The sequence below is a fragment of the Ammospiza nelsoni genome, chromosome 1 (genome assembly GCF_027579445.1).
Source record: "Ammospiza nelsoni isolate bAmmNel1 chromosome 1, bAmmNel1.pri, whole genome shotgun sequence".
Classification (NCBI taxonomy): domain Eukaryota; kingdom Metazoa; phylum Chordata; class Aves; order Passeriformes; family Passerellidae; genus Ammospiza; species Ammospiza nelsoni.
In genome coordinates this window covers 149,925,635-149,943,421 of record NC_080633.1, presented here as the reverse complement: position 1 = coordinate 149,943,421, position 17,787 = coordinate 149,925,635, and the positions used below count along the sequence as shown (strand labels likewise).

The window sequence follows — 17,787 nt, the reverse complement described above, 5'->3', positions numbered from 1 at the left end:
AGTTGCTCCATGTTTTGCCTCAGCCAATCAATTAGCAAAGCATTAATTTTTTATAAATGTCATCCTGCTATAAAATCACTTTGTGTCAGTTGATTTTCCCCTGGAACTAATTTCTATGGCACAGGGAGAAGTATTGAAGTGTGCAATATTTTGGATCTGAACAAGATTTGTTACAGTAGCATTAGAACCATATGCTTTAAACCAGATGGGATGTAAGTTGTTTTTTTGGTCTGCTTCCTTTCACAAAACTTTAGATGGAAAAAAAGGATTGTTTATCAATAAAGGCTTTTTTCTCATCCATCCTGATGAGATTAATCATCACACATGAGAATCATATCTCTATCACAGGTTTTCCTAAGCAATACTGATTCATAAAATTATTTCTTTCTTACTAATCCAAGGAAGAATTGGTGTCTTGAAGTGTTAAATTGTTGCTACTTCTATTTTGCTGCAATTTTTGCCTTGGGTATAGGAAAGAATTGGGAGCAGAAGTTTGTGTAAAGATGGGTCACTGTGGTTATCTCTGAATTTTGTATCAAATCTGTCAAGTTTACCTGATAAAATTTTAACCTCTGAAATTGTGCCTAAATGCATTTGGCATTTTGTTGTGTTTACAGGGAAATAGAGTGACTTTCTTGAAATTTTACTTGAATATTTATAACTTCTTACTGTTGTAAGGTGAAGTTTTTAAGAGCCACCACTGGGCTCTTCAGCACTCTGGAATAAGCCAGAAATGGAAAAACCAGATCTGGGGACCAATATTCAGTGTTTTTCCCAGCCTCTCTCTGTCCTCTTGCAGTGGGAAATTTGTGCTGAGCAGCTTTCTATCAAAAACTCTTGTCTTGAGGATTCTCTTTCCTAGCAGCTCACTCAGCATTCATGAACAAAACCCCAAACTTTCTTCTCCTTTTTGGTGTGAGAGCTCCAGTGAGAGCTGTGTTAAAGGAGACCTGGGCTTGTGATGTGAGAGCATAAAAATTCCTGTTTGCTCAGTTCTTACAAGTGTGAATTCTAATTTACAAATGCAGGACAAAAATGCTTTTCTTCTCACTTTCATCTGAATTTCTGCAGAAAGGGACACTTTTTCCATCAGAAAGGAGTCTGCATTTTCTAAAATCTCTCAGCTTTCTAAAATCCCTGCACTTCTTCAAAGCTCTGCTCACAGAGATGATGGGTGTACAACCAAATTTTTAAATAGTTCTTCAATAACATTACTGATTTCTCCTTAATATTCTCATGCTATTTTTTCTCTACAGTGAATGCAGAGCTGCACTCACCTGGGAAATCCCAGTTTTTGAACCAGAATGTGTCTGTTTGTGCTACTCCTGCTTCTCATTCCCTTTGATTTTCTGTTTCAAAACACAACCAGCTTAAAAACATTTGGAACTTCTTGCTAAGAAGCTGATTAAAATATGGCAATAAAAAGAAATTATATTTCAGGAATACTTTGCAGCTGTCCTGGTGCACATTTGCTTTCAGATAAGGCAGCTGGTTTTTGCTAGTGTTTGTTCAGGAACATAAATCTGTATCTTGTGTCATACAGATTTATGTAATACTTTGTTTAGGTTTGGTGTATTTGTGTTCATTCTTTATGACACTTGTATCAACCTGAGGGTTTGTGAAGGTTCATAAACAAAAAAGTGGCCTGCTAAGAGCCCACTCAGCCAGTTTAATCTGCAGTCATTGCCAGACAAGAAACCTTGAGTCAAAAATATCAATGTTCCTACAAAGCCGTTTATTACTGTCTTTCTGAAATAGTCTCATGTGGGAGGGCCACAGTGCTCTGTGCAGAAGGAGAGGGGGCATAACCCAGGAGTGCACCAAGAGTGAGCACTGCACTCACAATTTAAAGTGGCCAACAACCTATTTGCAATGGCTGGGATGTAAGGAATATGAGGTGTGCCATGTTTCTGCCCCTTGCAACAGCTGAATTTTCTATTTGGAGTTCATTTTTGGCACTTCTGGTGAATTTTATATGTGTGCTGCTCATCAGACTGACAGTAACACAGGTTCTGATCCATTGGTATGTCCACCTCATTATTTGGAACTTTTACACAGATTAAAATTGTTGTTATCCTTTTGAGTTGGAAAAAACCAACCAAAGGCATTAATATCCTCAAACAAGAGAATAAAATTAATGAGCATGAAAAAAAAATAAATTCATGATCAAGGAAAAAAATCTGGTTTTGCAGGAGGAAGTGAAAATCTCTAAGGAAAGAGAAGAACCAGGTTGTGTATTTTGGGGAGCTTAGTAAGGTTTTTGACATTCCTTCTTATATATAAAAACACTTGAAGCTGAAGGGACATGGTTTGGATTGGTCTTCTGTACAAGAATGTGGAGTTCCTTGGAAAACCATCTGTAGAAAAATCATGAAAGGTTCATTGAGACTGGCAGGATTTGTGGAATGGAGCTCAGAAAGACTTTCTGATTAATATTTTCATTACCAACCTTGTTGGTGGACTAGAAGACATTAAATATACAGGAAAGCTGGGAGAGAAATTACTTGAAGAACTGGAGTGAAAAATGTAAGGATTTTTATAGGAAAAAGGACAAGCTCCTGAGTTTAGGAGAGAAGCCTTTGTTGATTCTCTGGTGTGCCTTTGTAGCAGGCAGAGAATTCAGAGTTCAGTTGTGGTTTTGATTAGACATCTGCACAGTGGGAGCTGAGAGAGAACGAGAGAATCTTTTTTTGGCTTGACAGCAGACCAGGAGGTGCATGACAGCCCTCTAATATGTTACTTCTTGTACTGATTTTGGCTGGGATAGATAATTTTCTTCACAGTGGCTTGTAAGGTGGTTTGTATTTGAGATGAAAGCACTGTTGATAACGAGGATGTTTTAGGTATTGCTTACAGAGCATCAAGGCCTTTTCTGCTCCTCCCTCTGCCCTGCCAGGGGAGGCTGGGGATGCACCAGGAGTTGGGAGGGCACAGCCAGGACAGCTGACCCAAGGGATATTCTATAAACCCTGACAGGTTATATTCCATAAACCCTTTCAGGTTATATTGGGCACAGCAGTAAAATCTGGGGGAAGGAGGAGGAAGGGGTGGGTGATGTTTGTCTGCCCAAGTCACCGTTCTGATGGAGCTTGGCTTTCCTGAGCACCTGCCTGCCCATGAGGAGGGGTGAATGAATTCTTTGGTTTCCTTTGCTTGTGTTCATAGGTTTTGCTTTCCCTCTTAAGCTGTCTTTGTCTCAGCCCACGAGTTTTCTCAGTTCTGCCCTTCCAGGTGTCCCCACATCCCAGTGAGGCTGTGCTGGGCTGAATTGCTGGCTGAGGTTAACCTCAACACAAAAATAACACATTTCTTGTTTTTCTGGTTAAAAAGAAAAAAAGTTGGAAATAAAGTTCTATGAAAAGTGTATTTTTATACAGTGTATTTGGAAAAAAAACAAAACCACAAAGTTATGGGAAGAGGTTGTCTTGGGAAGCTGTGGTGGCTTTACTGTGGAAACCTCTGAGGTCCAACAAGACAGAAATGTCTCAGAAATTATCAGGTGTAGCAAGACATTCATGTGGGGAAAGGAGATGGAGCAGAGTCTTCTCCAGGAGCAAGATCCTCTGATTTTCATTACAGCCTCATGAGGTTGCCCTGTGTGGTACACCAGAAATCTCTGTGCTCACCCATCCTCACCATTTTAATTGGTGGGTGTGTGTTCAGGCATATAAACTTGTCAAGCTGTATCCTCCATTGTTGATGAGTGCATAAATTAGCTCTTTTATTTTTACATTTATGAGACTATAAAGCCTTCCTTTGCATATCAAAACAGAAACTTACACATTTCCTAATGGCTTGTGGGAAGCAAATGAAGCTTGAATTTGGTTCTTTTCATTTTGACAACTGCTATCGATATGAAGTGTAATGAAAGCAGCCTGTTTGTTAGGCTTTTAGTTGTTTGGGATGCTGTTTCCAGTCTTTAATTTACAAGGATGAAATAATTGACTCTTGTCCTTACAGAGCTGGCTGGGAATTAGTGGCTGCAGTTATGTTTTATTTAACCTGTAATGCCTGTGAGAATAAATGGACACCTGTCTTTAATAAACACAGAGGATGGGCTGCTTAAATGGTTAAAGATTTTTGGTGCTTGATAACCTTCTGATTGCACAAGGATGGACTAAAAAAACCTTGTGAATGATGAGCAGTGATAAAGTCAAAGGAAGTGAAGCAGAAAATGTACATTAATGTAACTACTGCTGAGTTTAGGTTCTCATGGCAAATACAGAATATTTTGCTTTATAGTCCCTCAGCCAAGTTCCAAGGCACTTTTGGAAGAGCATGATTTTGGGTATAATAATAGGAATTATTTTAGTGATATTATTGTTTTCTTTAGTTGGATCTGATGAACACACAGGCCAAAACTGTGAATCTGAATAGTTGTTATCATCACAGATGTGAATATCCTTTGCAGAAAGTCTGAGGATTACTACTAAACATGAGTAAACCTTGCAGAGCTCCCAGGGCAAAGCCACAGCATCATAGAAAATACTGGCTTATTTTTTGCTGTGGTTACAATTAAGGTCAGATTTCTATCAATTAGCAAAGTTGAATTTCATATCAGTTGTACTGAATTTAAATTTTGGTGAGGAGTTTACATGAGCTCTGTGACTGGCAGAGTAAAAGATATGGCCTGAATAATTTGAGACATCAGAAAAAACAATTCTTACTGACAGTAACTTGACTCCTCCCTCTCCTCTATACCTGCATTTTCAAGCTGTTCTCCCACCCTACAGCTCTGATCTTGTTTGGGTATGTCTAATCAGAATTTCTACATAATTATTTTAAATTATTAATTTGGAAAGTTATATAAAGAGTGGATTTTCTTGTATAAGAAAGGTGGTGGGCAGCTGCCCACAAAGACTTTTGCTTAATTTACTGTGAAGAAAGCATAGCATTGTCATTGAACAAGGAATAATCTAAAATTAAAATGCCTAAAGATAATCACTTGAAGCGTCAAATTGCCTTTTGCCATTCCATTATACCCACATTGCCATGCATTGTTTTGTTTTGACTCATTATAAATTATCCACATAATACCAAACTTTCACATTTGCTCCACAGCCACCTCCTTTGCTCCTAGTGCCTTTCATGATGCCACCTCTGTTTTTATTCTCTACTGGCCCCAACTTCTCTTTTTGACCTCCTCCCTCCCCTCATTTTTCAGGGTACACAGTATTTCCTTCTTCCTGTGCTCTTCCTGCCATACCCATTGAAGTGCTGAGGTTCCCAGCACAGGAGGAGGAGATGGTGGATCCCATTCTGTCATGGGTGTCTTGCTGCAATATTTGTCACTTTTGGGGTCCTCTCTCCCTTGCTCCCAGGGACAGTGACCTGTGCCAAGTTATTTTATTTTCCCTAGAAGTGTTTGCTCTCATGTTAACAAGCCAAACCCATACTGGATAAAGTTCTGGTAGCTGCTGGAGCTTCATTTCCCACCTCTTGCCACTCCTCTGCTCTTCCTCTTGCTTGAATTCTGCTTGGGTTCTTCAACCCCTGCCCAGTTCTGCAAACAGATTTATTGTTGAAATGGTATTATTGGTATGGTACCTAACACAGAGCCTCTGGGTGGCACCACAACATGAATAATGATAATTATAATAAGTTGAGTCAGCCATTAAATCACTTCACCTTCAAATCTTGGCTATGTGTGGAGGCCTTTTTTATTTCTAGAGCTGACTTCTTCAAATCTAAAATTCATTACTCAGTGCATTTTTCATCTCCTCAGACGTGCTGGCGCTCAGAGAAAATTGGGCTGCAAAAAGAGACCGAAGAAGCTTTAATTAAAAAGCAAATAGCATTTTTCAGCAGAGAGAAGAGGTGGTGAGATCTCCCCCAGGCTTTTCTTACTATAAAAAGATCCTTCTATTTTTGTTTCACTTGCCTTTTAAAAATCCACCACCTACCTTGTTTGTTCATTCCCATTTGGAGTTTACTGATCCAGATGTAAGAGAGGTATTCAAGATTAGCAGCTGTGCTGTGGCAGCCTTAAGGGGTCTATGACTCCCTTCTGTAAAAATAAAATTGCAGGCTCTGCACATTGCTACCCAGCCAGGGGGAGGAAGCTCTCATAGTGTCAGTACCTTTTATATCCAATATTTAATTGCCCAGTGTGTAAAGATGGATTACTTTTGGCAATAAGTAGAGCAGGTAAAATGTGTGTGGGGTGTTATTTATTTGTTAAATTTTGTTTCAGAGCAGACCATGATGGTTGAAGGAGGAAAAGTGAAATGCTGTGCATTTTACTTCAATTTTTGCAGTTTCATTTAGTATGGTGTGGGTTGTTAACCCTACTATTGCTATTTTGGGGAAAGTTAGGAGATTTAACATATGTATTTTTTACAAATGTAAATCACATTATGTTGTTTAGGACATGGTTTATTGGTGAACCTGGCAGTATTATGTTAATAGTTGATCTTAGGGGTCTTTTACAACCTGCATGATTCTCTGATTCTATGACAAAATAATGTATTTATCACATTCCCAGACCTGGCAGAGTTGGCTGAGTTGTGGTACAACTGCTCTGAAAGCTTTTTTCTGCAGTTTACTCTCTTGTATTCAAAATCAAAGCAATGAAAGCCCATTAGAATTTATTAGCTATTTGATGACCAGTTTGAAATGAGATGTGATCTTTCTTTGTACTTCACAAGAGCATGTCTTGTTCTTTTATATTTAGCTGTAATTGGCATCTTTATTGGCAGTCTGAAGAAAATGAAATGGTAAGGTGGGTCCTGGGAGCTGATTAGACCCTCTTAATTACTGAATATTTGTACTCCTGGGAGACACTCAACTGTAGCTGTGGTGAAGGGGAACTTTACTCTGCTGCTTCTTTTTATCTTTGCAAAAGACAGCAACTGATGCTGCTGAGCTTTCAGTCCTCTCTCCTCCATGTGAATAAAACCCAGGAATTCTTTTCCTGAAGCAATTTTAATTTCCATTTGAGTGTTGGGCAGTGTATTTCTAGGTGCTTCCACAGGTGCTGAATGTTTCCCTGACTGGAACATGCCATCCATCCCATGGATGTGGTTTTAAGTTCTCAGAGAGAAACCCTTTTTTTACTTCAGTACTTAAGAATTTGATTTTTGCATTAGTGGCAACAAGGATTTCACCTCTAATGTCATATATTAAGAACCTTCAGGTCATGTAATGAAAGTTTCTTGGAAGTAGAGAAAAAGGTATATTTAGTATTTTTTCTTAATTAAAATTTAAAATTATTACAGTCTTACACTGTTTTCTCTGAAATAATGGTTTATGAAATTCTGGAATGACAAACATTGATTCAAAGTAACTTCAAGCTATAACTTGATTATTCTGAGAATTACACTCCTTTTCAAGTAATGTTTGGCATTTTGAGGATTTATTCATTAACAGGCACTGTCTGGTTGCTGTGGAAAGCTCTGCTCCCTCTGTAAATGTTTAAAATGTCTCTGTGCACTCTCTCTTGAGAGAAGATTTGACTTTTTAAATGTGCCTCGTTACAGCCATTTTGAGATGGAGAATTTGCACTTTCCAACATTTTCCAAGCAGCAGGGACATTACTTACAAATGTCCCTTTTTGAATCGCATAAACTCCAATCAATCAATCAATCAATCAATCTCTTCTTGAGCATCAGGGCTTTCCTTCACCTTTGTAACTGAGAACTGACTTGTTCCTTATGATCAGAATATGCACTTACATAAAACTGCACCTGGAGGTGATATGACAGCCTGGATTTTTTTTAGATTTTATTTTTGTTTTAGCTCATTACTTTTGATAATCAAATGTAAGAGACCTCCCTCTTTTTATTAGGATGCAGTTGTTTGGTATCAGTCCTTCCAAGCAGTCTCTTTCCAGCTGGTTGTTGTGCATTTGTGAGAATATAAATCCATGAGAGTCGCAAGAGCATTTAACCTCCTGCCACTCAATGTGTGCATAAAACTTTAAGACTTCTGGTTTTAAAATGTTTTAGCAGTATAAAAACTCTTGAAGTCATCAATTTTATTATAGACCTTTAGGTGCTTTTTCATTCTTCTGAGGGACAATACCTTTTCCTTGTCTGATGCACTGGAGTGCCTCTTCCTCAAGTCCTTTAGTACATAACTCTTAGTGAATTCCAGTTCCAGTGGAATTTGCAGCTTGATTGATGTTCTCCTATTGAAGGCTGCTGATAAAATGCATTCTGAAATGTATGATAAAGAGTCTTGAAACAAATAACCATTCAAGTTGGAAGCTGTACTCAGGATTATTCTAGTAATGGTTAATATATGCTTCAGAAATGTCTTTTTTCTTACCCAGGTTATAATATGCTCAAACTTATTATAAACTGGTATTGAATGTGTTGAACAATAGGGTGATTTATGTGATTAGAAATAAATTTTCTGTGTTACTAGATGGAAATATTTCTAATTCATCTCTTAAACACTTAGTGGAATTCTTTTATAGTGGCCTTGGACACACAAACACAGTGTCAGCTTGAATCATCAGATGGAGGCTTTAGGTCTGGCTCTGATGTTCCTCATTTTCATTTTACTGCCATATAAATTGTATTCTCTTGGCTTTCAGTTTTTTTTCTCATCTTGTTTGGAACAGACTATTCTACATATACTTTGATTTTTTTCATAGTCCCTTTGTTTCTAGATTTTTAGGCAGTGTCCATCACTTCTGTTACATTAAGCTTCTTGCCTTTTTTCCATGCCTAACCATCTGCCCTTGTCTTTATTTCATCTCTAACCAGCCCCATGCCTACTCTCCTTGTAAAATTCAGATCCCCTCAGATGATTTATTTCCATTATGATGCTGACAAAACTGTAGACAAACTATAACTGTGCATTTTATAGGCATTTTATTCTTTTAAAGGCATTTACTAAAAGGGGAGTGTAATCGCAGTGCCTGTTTTATTTATACATGTACCATTTTTCTCTAATTCTCATCTGGTTTTAAATGCCTAAATTTGCATATTGATTACAAAGAGAGAAAAAAAAGAAAGAAAATAATGGGAATTTGAACGTTCTCCAAGTAACTGTCTTTTAATTGTCATCTTTCTGAAGTAGTTGCCTACAAATTACCTACAGATTGTTCACATGTCTAAACTCAACTGCAACAGTAGGAATCATCCCTAAAATCTCATTAGAATAGTGCTGGCAAACCTGTTAGACATTAACAGTAGTACTCTAAGATCTGGGAAATGATACCTTAAAATCATCCTCTGTAATTTAAATATTATTAAAGGAAAAGAGGGGAAATTATAAAGTGTCAGCAGAAGTTAATGATGTGTAAGGTATCCATGTTATTAAATATGTATCACAGGTTTAAAATTTTCTTGGAAGTTTTCATAATGGAAGTACCAAGCAGCAGAATTTTATATCAGTACTTTAAAAAAGCATTTTTTACTTGTTGGGAACAGTGATCTCAGCCTCTCACAGCTTCAGCTCTTAGACTTGGAGACTCATAGCAGCTTTTCTGCCCAGTGATGAATGACCACTTAGATTTTCCTTTCAGTTAAAATTACTTTTGTGTAAAATACTATAGATTTTAAATTGGGAGAGGAGACTATTTATCCAGCCCTTGCTATCTGTTGTATTTCTCCTTTAATATTGCTTGGAAAAATGATCATCTTTACACAGAAACAGGTTGTAAACATTAGACAATTTGGTATCAAAAACCACATTTCTGCCCTTAAATATTCTCTTGGGGAAGAAGAGACTGCCTGAAGTTCCCCAGGAGCAGGAAGACAGATCTGTGATATTGGAGGCTCAGTACAGGGAATAGTGAAAGGATCCCACAGCACTGGAGTACTTAAACTGAGAGGAACAGTGAGGTGATACTCAGTACATCAAAATCAGACAGAAGCAGGGAGGAGGAGGATGGGGTTGTGTAATGTGTCCTTTCAACTTCCCAGTGAAGTTCTGTTCCTCTTGGGACCTTGCAGTTCCCCTTGGGATCTTCCACTCCCCTTGTGACACTCCAGTTTCCCTTGGGACACTCCAGTTCCTCTTGGGACCCTCCAGTTCCCCTTGGGACCCTCCAGTTTTCCTTGGGACCCTCCAGTTCCCCTTGGGACCCTCCAGTTTCCCCTGGGACCCTCCAGTTTTCCTTGGGACCCTCCAGTTCCCCTTGGGACCCTCCAGTTCCCTTTGGGACCCTCCAGTTCCCTTTGGGACACTCCAGTTCCCCTTGGGACCCTCCAGTTCCCTTTGGGACACTCCAGTTCCCCTTGGGACCCTCCAGTTCCCTTTGGGACACTCCAGTTCCCCTTGGGACCCTCCAGTTCCCCTTCTGGACCTTCCAGCAGGTTTTTGTCCACCTGCCCACAGGAGCAGCCCTGCAGGAGGAGGACACAGATTTATTTCTTCTGGTGGCACAAATTGTCTTCCAGTCCCAGTTGGTGGCTCAGAAGGGAGTGTGAGGAGCAGGGACAATGCCACATGATCCTTTCCCATAAATATATGGCCAGGGTTTACATTCCCAGCTTCTGGGAACAACATGTTCAGGACTTTCTCATCTTCAGCTCCAGTGAATTTATAGCTGCTAAAAGTGTGATGCTCCACAAGTGGGATTGATGTCTCTGTGGGCTGCTGGACTCATGGCCCCTATAGCATTTGGTGGTGGTAGAGTCCCACAGCTCATCTGGGCTGTCTGAAATGTATTTTCCAGGGTTTGCTTTACATTTGTCACTTGATAACTGTATTCGTGTCCCAGTTGTGTCATGTGGAACTGTGGAAGAATTAGTCCTTGTCATCTTTATTTTATAATTCCTGATTTTATACATCTGTATCAGTTCCTGGTTTACCAGCTATGTAATGAAAATGCTTGGCTTTTTTCTCATGTTGAAAGTACTGTGGATTTTGAGTTTCTTTATTTGTTTTTTGGTCATACCTTTTGGAGGTTTTTGTTGGTTTTTTTCCTGCTCTCTTTATTATTGTCTCACAGTAATAATTGTTTTGTGTTGTGTGCTGTGGCTCTCACAGGACTGTTGGCCATGTAGCTGAGATTGCTTCACAGAGTGGTGATGAGTAAGAAGCTGTCAGTGCTTCCCTTCCACCCCAGAGCTCTCTGCTTCCCTTTGCATTCCAGCTGCTCTTCCATCCCCCCATCCCTCAGGTGCTTTATCCAGGGGGATTGACCTTGGCTGGACATCAGGTGCCCACAAAGCCACTTTGTCACTGCTCTCTTGTGTGACCGTGTTCACAGGGGTCTCAGGTTGAGGGAAGAGACGAGGATCTGACTCCATGTTTCAGAAGGCTGATTTATTATTTTATATATTACATTAAAACTATACTAATAGAAGAAAGGATTTCATCAGAAGGCTAGCTAAGAATAGAATAGGTAAGAATGATAACAAAGGTTTGTGGCTCAGGCTCTTTGTCCAAGCCAGTTGTGCTGTGATTGGCCATTAATTACAAATATTTAACATGGACCAATCAAAGATCTACTTGTTGCATTCCCCAGCAGCAGATAATCAATGTTTAAATTTTGTTCTTGAGGCTTCTCAGCATCTCAAGAGGAAAAATCCTAAAAATAAGATTTTTCATAAAAGATGTCTGTGACACTCCTGAGCTGGACAGGGAGAGAAAATGTAATAAAAGACTCATGAGATGAGAAAAGGGCAGCGAGGGATCACTCCAGTTACTGTCATGGGCAAAACAGGCTTGACTGGGGGAAAAATGTGATTTATTACCAATGAAATCAGAGTGGGATAATGAGAAATAAACAATAAATCTTAAAACACCTTCCCTCATCCCTCCCTTCTTCTTGGGTTTAAGTTCACTATCATATCCTTTACCTCCCCCCCAGCAGTGTAGTTGGGGCTCCCATTTTATCTCCCCATCACTTGGATGCCTTGTGCAAGGCTGCAGCAAACTTTTGGTTTTGATTATTCCAAATGATTTTCTGTTGTCGGCAAACTTCATAACTATGCCAGTCAATCATTTTCCAGATCATGTGTTAATCTTTTCAAATCCACAGGTCCCCTGTGTGTTTCCCTGCTGTGGAGAACTGATAAGCAAGCTGTAATTTTAGAAAGCTATGGATTTTTTTCCTGCAATATCCAGACATGTGTCTTTTTGAAACTTTCCAGTGAGGTGCATGTAAAGAATTTGGTGGTCTTTGGGCTTCTGCACATGGCTCTCAGCACCACCAAGTTACACCTGAGCCGGTGTTGAAGGGAACTCCCTTCACCTTGTTGGGTTTGGAGGAAGGCTCATGACTGCCTTGGCTGGGAGAGATTCATCCCCTCTTTTGGGATTAGATGGACATTTAAGGATGAATCACCATCAGCCTTGAGGCATTGCTCATAAATGAAAAGTGGGTTTTTTTTTTTTTTTTTAGGAAAATTTATGAAGCTGTGCAATGATTTTTTTTTTTTTGCTGCAGCCATTGCTGTGTTATGATTCTTTAGACAGAAAAATAGCAAGCAAGTAACTATTGATCATCTGATAGTCCCCATATTTAGATGCACATAAGTACAATTTCCCTTTGTTGGTTTGCTCTACAGCCCTAGGCTGGCCATCACAATGAAGTAATGTTTACATATTTCAGTTTTATGGTCCTTTTTTTCTAAAGCAGAGCTGTCTGATCAATGCTGCTGTATTTAATATCCTTTGCTGTATTTTCTTAAATTGTATGATAGTGTATGCTGCCATGGTGGAATAAAACTCTAGACAGCATAATGGATCAAAAGTTTATATTGCAGTAGCTTTCAGCAGTATTCCAGTGATAGATTTTAATTGTCATCATGTGAGCTGTTTACCAGAGGCATTGATATATTTAGATTGCAGGGGTTTTTTTTGTTATTTTTTGTTGTTCCACCTTTTTTTTTAAGAGAAAGCCAAATTCTGTCAATCTGAGGAAAGCTCCTGCAGAAGTGATGGCAGGGGTTGGAATCAGATGATCTTAAAGGTCCCTTCCACCTCAAATATTTCTGTGGTTCCGTAATAAATTAAGGTATTCCTGCAACTACAACCAGGGCAGGCTAGCAATAAATCAACACATTATTTGTAAGCTAATATATTTTATTATACTTATCAGATACTTAACCATGTGTAGTTAAATTCAAGGAATCTCACACAAGATGTGAAGTTTAGCTGGATGCAATGACTTTTCTTCAATTTGGTACTTTTTTGTGCAGGTGTTAAGTGGAACCCTTGGAGACTCTGCTTATTGGTGTTAGGGTTGAATTTATGTCTTCTTGGAAATAGCTAAAAGGAAAAATAATAAAAATGGGTGCATGAAATATTTTATTAAAAACAAATTCAGTATAAATGGCAATTAGACCAAAATCCACCTGGGTTTTGATGACTGGTACATTTATTAAAGTTTTGGTACAGAGGAAACTCCACTATGGAAATACACATATTGAAGTTTATTAATTTATTATTGTACCTAAAATTTGAGAGCTCTCCTGTACTGTGAAATGGAATTTTCTATGGCTGTACAATAAAGTTGTTCAGGAAATCTGGCAGGATGCTGTGACAATTCTGGCAAATCCCAACTGCTGCTGTTCATGTTTGTGGTGAGGATGCATTCTGTGAGCTGCTTCTGCCTACTTGCTACTTTAACTCACACTTAATTTTGGTTAACTGATATATTTGGCTATTCTTCCCAGTGCTGGAGATTAGGATCTGAGAGAATGAAGAAGCTTGGCAGGGTTCTGGACTGATGAGCTGTGAAGAAGATTTTTCATGAGACAGTTTTGAATTAGGGTGGGTTTTATTCCCCAATCACTCCTTGTATTAATGCTAGTTCAGTCCTTTGTCTGCTGGAAGTTGTGGTCTCTCAGCTCTGAAGGGCTTCTGAAAGAAAAGTTTGTGCTGGATTTGAGGGGGAAAAGTTTCAATAGTATTTCTGAACTCCACCAGGAAAAACTGAAACTACACAAAATCATGAAAACTGCTTTTAAAGACTTGAATAGAGAGGGCAAACACTGTGTATTTTTTTAGACATACATTAAAACCACAACCTTTCTTATCAAAGAGGTGCAGAGACAAATTAGTGATGACACCTTTCTGACACTGTAATGGCTGTCACTTTGTAATGAGTGAGTGAAAATTTTACAGCTTTTAGAGCTTTTCATTACCCCATGGATTAAGACTTGTGAACTGCTTGTTCTGCTGCAAGAACAGGTTGCTGTGGATGTGAGTCCTGGTGCAGATGAAGTTGTCACTTTTCTTGCCAGTCCTATTAGCAGTTTTATTATTATTTATTTTCCAGCAGTTCCAATCTCCTGTTTACTCAGTTACCTGTTAGTTGAATTGGCAGCTCCTGTTTCCCAGGGTTGTTATTATGTAGCTGCAGAATTCATTCCAAAATTGCTTTCAAATGCTTTGAAGTAATTTTTTTCCCCTTCTCACCAGTCTTGTTTAAGGACTGTGTTTAACAAACCTCATTGCAGAACATGCTGGAAGCGGTCCTGTATTGAGAACAGCAGCAAGGAGGCAAGGGGGAATGCTTTCCCCTGGAAATTCCTATTAGCACAAATTGGAGTCACAGCTTGGAGTGATTTGCACACTTGTGGGGGAGGTCACTTGTTTCTAGGTACTGCAGGCTCATCCCTGCAGTGAACAGCATGGCAAGGAAGCATGGGCTGCTCTAGAAAGTGATATCCTAAAGGCCCTTTGTCCTGCTCCAGATTTGTGCAAAGTGCACGAGGAAGGAGGGCAAGACAAGATTAGAGAGGATACTACTGTCTGCTAATTTTATTTTCTTCACCTTCATTCAAAGCACAAAACCTGAATATTGAGTGGTACAATAGCATTCTGCAACTATTTTCAACAAGCATTTGTTTATAAAGGGTTTCCACAGCAATTTCTCAGTGCAAGGTGTTGAGTTCTTGGGGGAGATGATGCAAGATTCCCTTCCCTAAAATCCTGCTAAAACATCATTGTGATGACATCCTTTGGTTGCATTGCTGTAATGCACAGCTAAATGTTCAAAACTAATTTAAAATCATAAAAGGCAGCATTTTGGAATCTATAGTTTGCTCAGTGCCTGGATAAATAAATAATTGAAAGCCTAAATAAATAAACAAACAGCTTTCAATGAAGCTAAATCCCAGTGGCTTCCATTGAGTCAATAATGGTTGTGGCTAAATTCAGCTCCATGCCATTACAGGTGACTTGGGCTTCTTAATTCATTAAATTCCAAATCTCAGAGAAGATTCAGTACTTAATAATGTATTTTCAGGGCTGGATAAAATTAGTTTGCACTTGCATGTTATTTTTCTTCCCCTAATAAATTCAGAAATTAGTAACTATGGTGTATCCAGAGACCCTGAGGAGAAAATATCCCGAAGAGCAGAGGTTTATAGCATGAGGTGTGCTCAATTAATTTCTGGCTTATAGAGTATTCAGCAGTGATTTTCTCCGAATTTTCTGGGACTTCACAGCCAGATTTCAGGTAAAGAGAAGATAGATTTTTGAATTAGAAGTATGTAAAGGCTGGAGGGATGGATTTTTATGAATTTTATCAGGATGACTGTGCATTTAGACACAGATATTAGAGCCAGCTTGCAGAAACCTGCTAAATTTGCCAAGAAGCATTAGCAATTAACATAGTTAATTAACAAGAAGCTAGGTTAAAATTAGTTTGGGCTGGTGGGGGGGGGGGGACATGGGAGTGAATTGTAATTAGAAAAGGAAATCACAGCTGCTGTTTGGAGGATTGGTGGGGAAGTTCTCAGCTCTGGCTGTTGGGAGAGCTCTGCATTGCGGCTGTGCCTGGTTCATTCATTACGGCTCTGTTTTCTAGGAAAGAGTTCTTTGGGGTTATGCATCACCATTTCCAAGGATTATTGACTACCCTAATCAAGTTTAACTTCTGCAGGCTAACACACTAATAAAAAAGTACAGGTTTTCTTTGTTTGGGTTTTTGGGTGTTTTTTTTTTTCAGAACTTCTCAGAAAGGTGGGGCTCAGTGTTTCTTGAGCATTTAATGTTCAACAAATTATGGTGATTTTCTCCAGTTAAGGTTTTGGATCCTGCTGAGTAGAATTTGCTCAAAGAAAAATGCTGCCTTTCCCAGCTCCTATTACCCTGCATGCTGTTACTAAGCAGAGAGGAAAAATCAAGGCATTTATCTTGGCAAATTGAAGTGAGTTTCAAACTAGAAATATGTGAAAGTTGCTAATGAAGTAGTGAATGTCTTACACATACCATTTTATTTTCCCAGTGAAAAATGAACTACAATTAATTAAATAGATTCTTGAATAGGTCTGATGTGAGCTCAGGGAATTTTCACGTCCTTCTCATATATATTTATTTCAAAACTAAAATTGGACATATGGATTAGGATGTGTGAAGCAGGCTTGAATCTCAGATTTACTGTGGCACAACGAAGCACATGATCAATATTCTACATTACAAATGTTTTAGTGGGCTGCTCCCATGGTGGTATGGAGGAGATATAATTTATCCTGTCAAAAATTATTCTTTCTTGGCTAGTGTAATTAAACATTTCATAGGTAGTGAAATTAGCTTGGTGTCTTCTAAACATCACAGATCTTATTGCTTATTGCTCTGGGTACATTCGAGAAAGGTTACAAGAGATAATATTTTTACTCTTTTTAAAAAGGATTGGCTTTTTAGTTTAACATTTATTTGACTTTTTAATACAGTCAATACATGCTGAAAAGGTCTGTATGTACAAGCAGTTCTATTTAAGGATTATCAGAAATGCCATTAATAGCAAGCCTGTAGTAGCTGCTGCTTCCCATTCTCCTCTAGAAATCACAATCCTTTGTTTTTGCTGACATAATTACCTCCATATGAGCCAGTTCTAACAAGGCAGAATTAAGAGTTCACATTATAAATGAGCAGCAGGAACAGATGGACTGAGAAAATAGTCAGGTTCCATGCAAATATCAATAAAGGTGATTAGGAAAGCAATAAAAGCATTTGGCTCATATGTTTCTTTGTATTAATAATATTAATAAAGACTGCCTAACTGGAAAAGGCATGAGGCCAGTTGGAGGTCTGGAATGTGAGATGTTCTGCTTCTGTATATTGCAAGGCCATGTTTGGGTTGTGAGAAGATGTCACTGCCCTGGGTGGTGTCACACTGCCAGGCCTAATACTGAAACTCAATCATTTTTTGTTTGAGGGCTGAAAGCACCTCATGTCATCCAGTGAATCAGACACTGGGCCGAGGAGCTTAACTTTGATTAAAACACTTCTGTGACCAGGTAAAATGGGATAGAGGCCATTTTTGCCTGGGTTTCAGTTTTCTGCTTTGTGAACCTCCAGCTGCAGATTCCTCAGGCTAAAAACCTTCCTGCCCTGTCTCTGTCCTTCCTCCTCCTGGTGGCACCAGAACTGTGCTTTGCCTTGGCTGTTCTGGAGTGATGCTGGGGCACTCCTGCGTTGCTCTGCACCGTGTGGCTTTGCTCATTAGGAGATCACCTTGTCCTGCATCCATCAAGAGAGAGGGGAGAGCAGCACAGGCTGCACAGGAGGTGGGGAACATCTGCAATGTGTGCATCAGCTGCTTAGCACATGTCTGCATGTTCCTCTGCAGGATTTTTTGGGAGAGAAATTTCACTGTGCATTAGGTAGCATTTGCATGTTCCCTCACGGGTCTCTGGGCTTATGGCAATGTCAGCACACACTTCTGGATGTTGTTTGCTGGGTTATGTGGAATTGCTGCCCATGGAGTTGATGCGTACTGGAGGTTGAATTTCTGGACACTCAGATTGACTCAGATTTGCCTCTCAGCTATCTGGAAAAATACCTCAGAATTTGTCTGAACATCATTTCCTGGCAGAGATATCTGAGAAAACTTCATCAGCTCTTATTTAAATCAGAAGGTTGAGGCTGCTT

The 17,787-nt window shown here is 39.2% G+C and overlaps 1 protein-coding gene across 2 annotated transcripts in view; it reads left to right on the top strand.

Moving 5' to 3' along the window:
• Positions 1-17,787, top strand: part of TRAPPC9 (trafficking protein particle complex subunit 9) — a 450,475-nt gene that overhangs the window by 249,237 nt on the left and 183,451 nt on the right. The gene's annotated exons all lie outside the window — the stretch shown is intronic.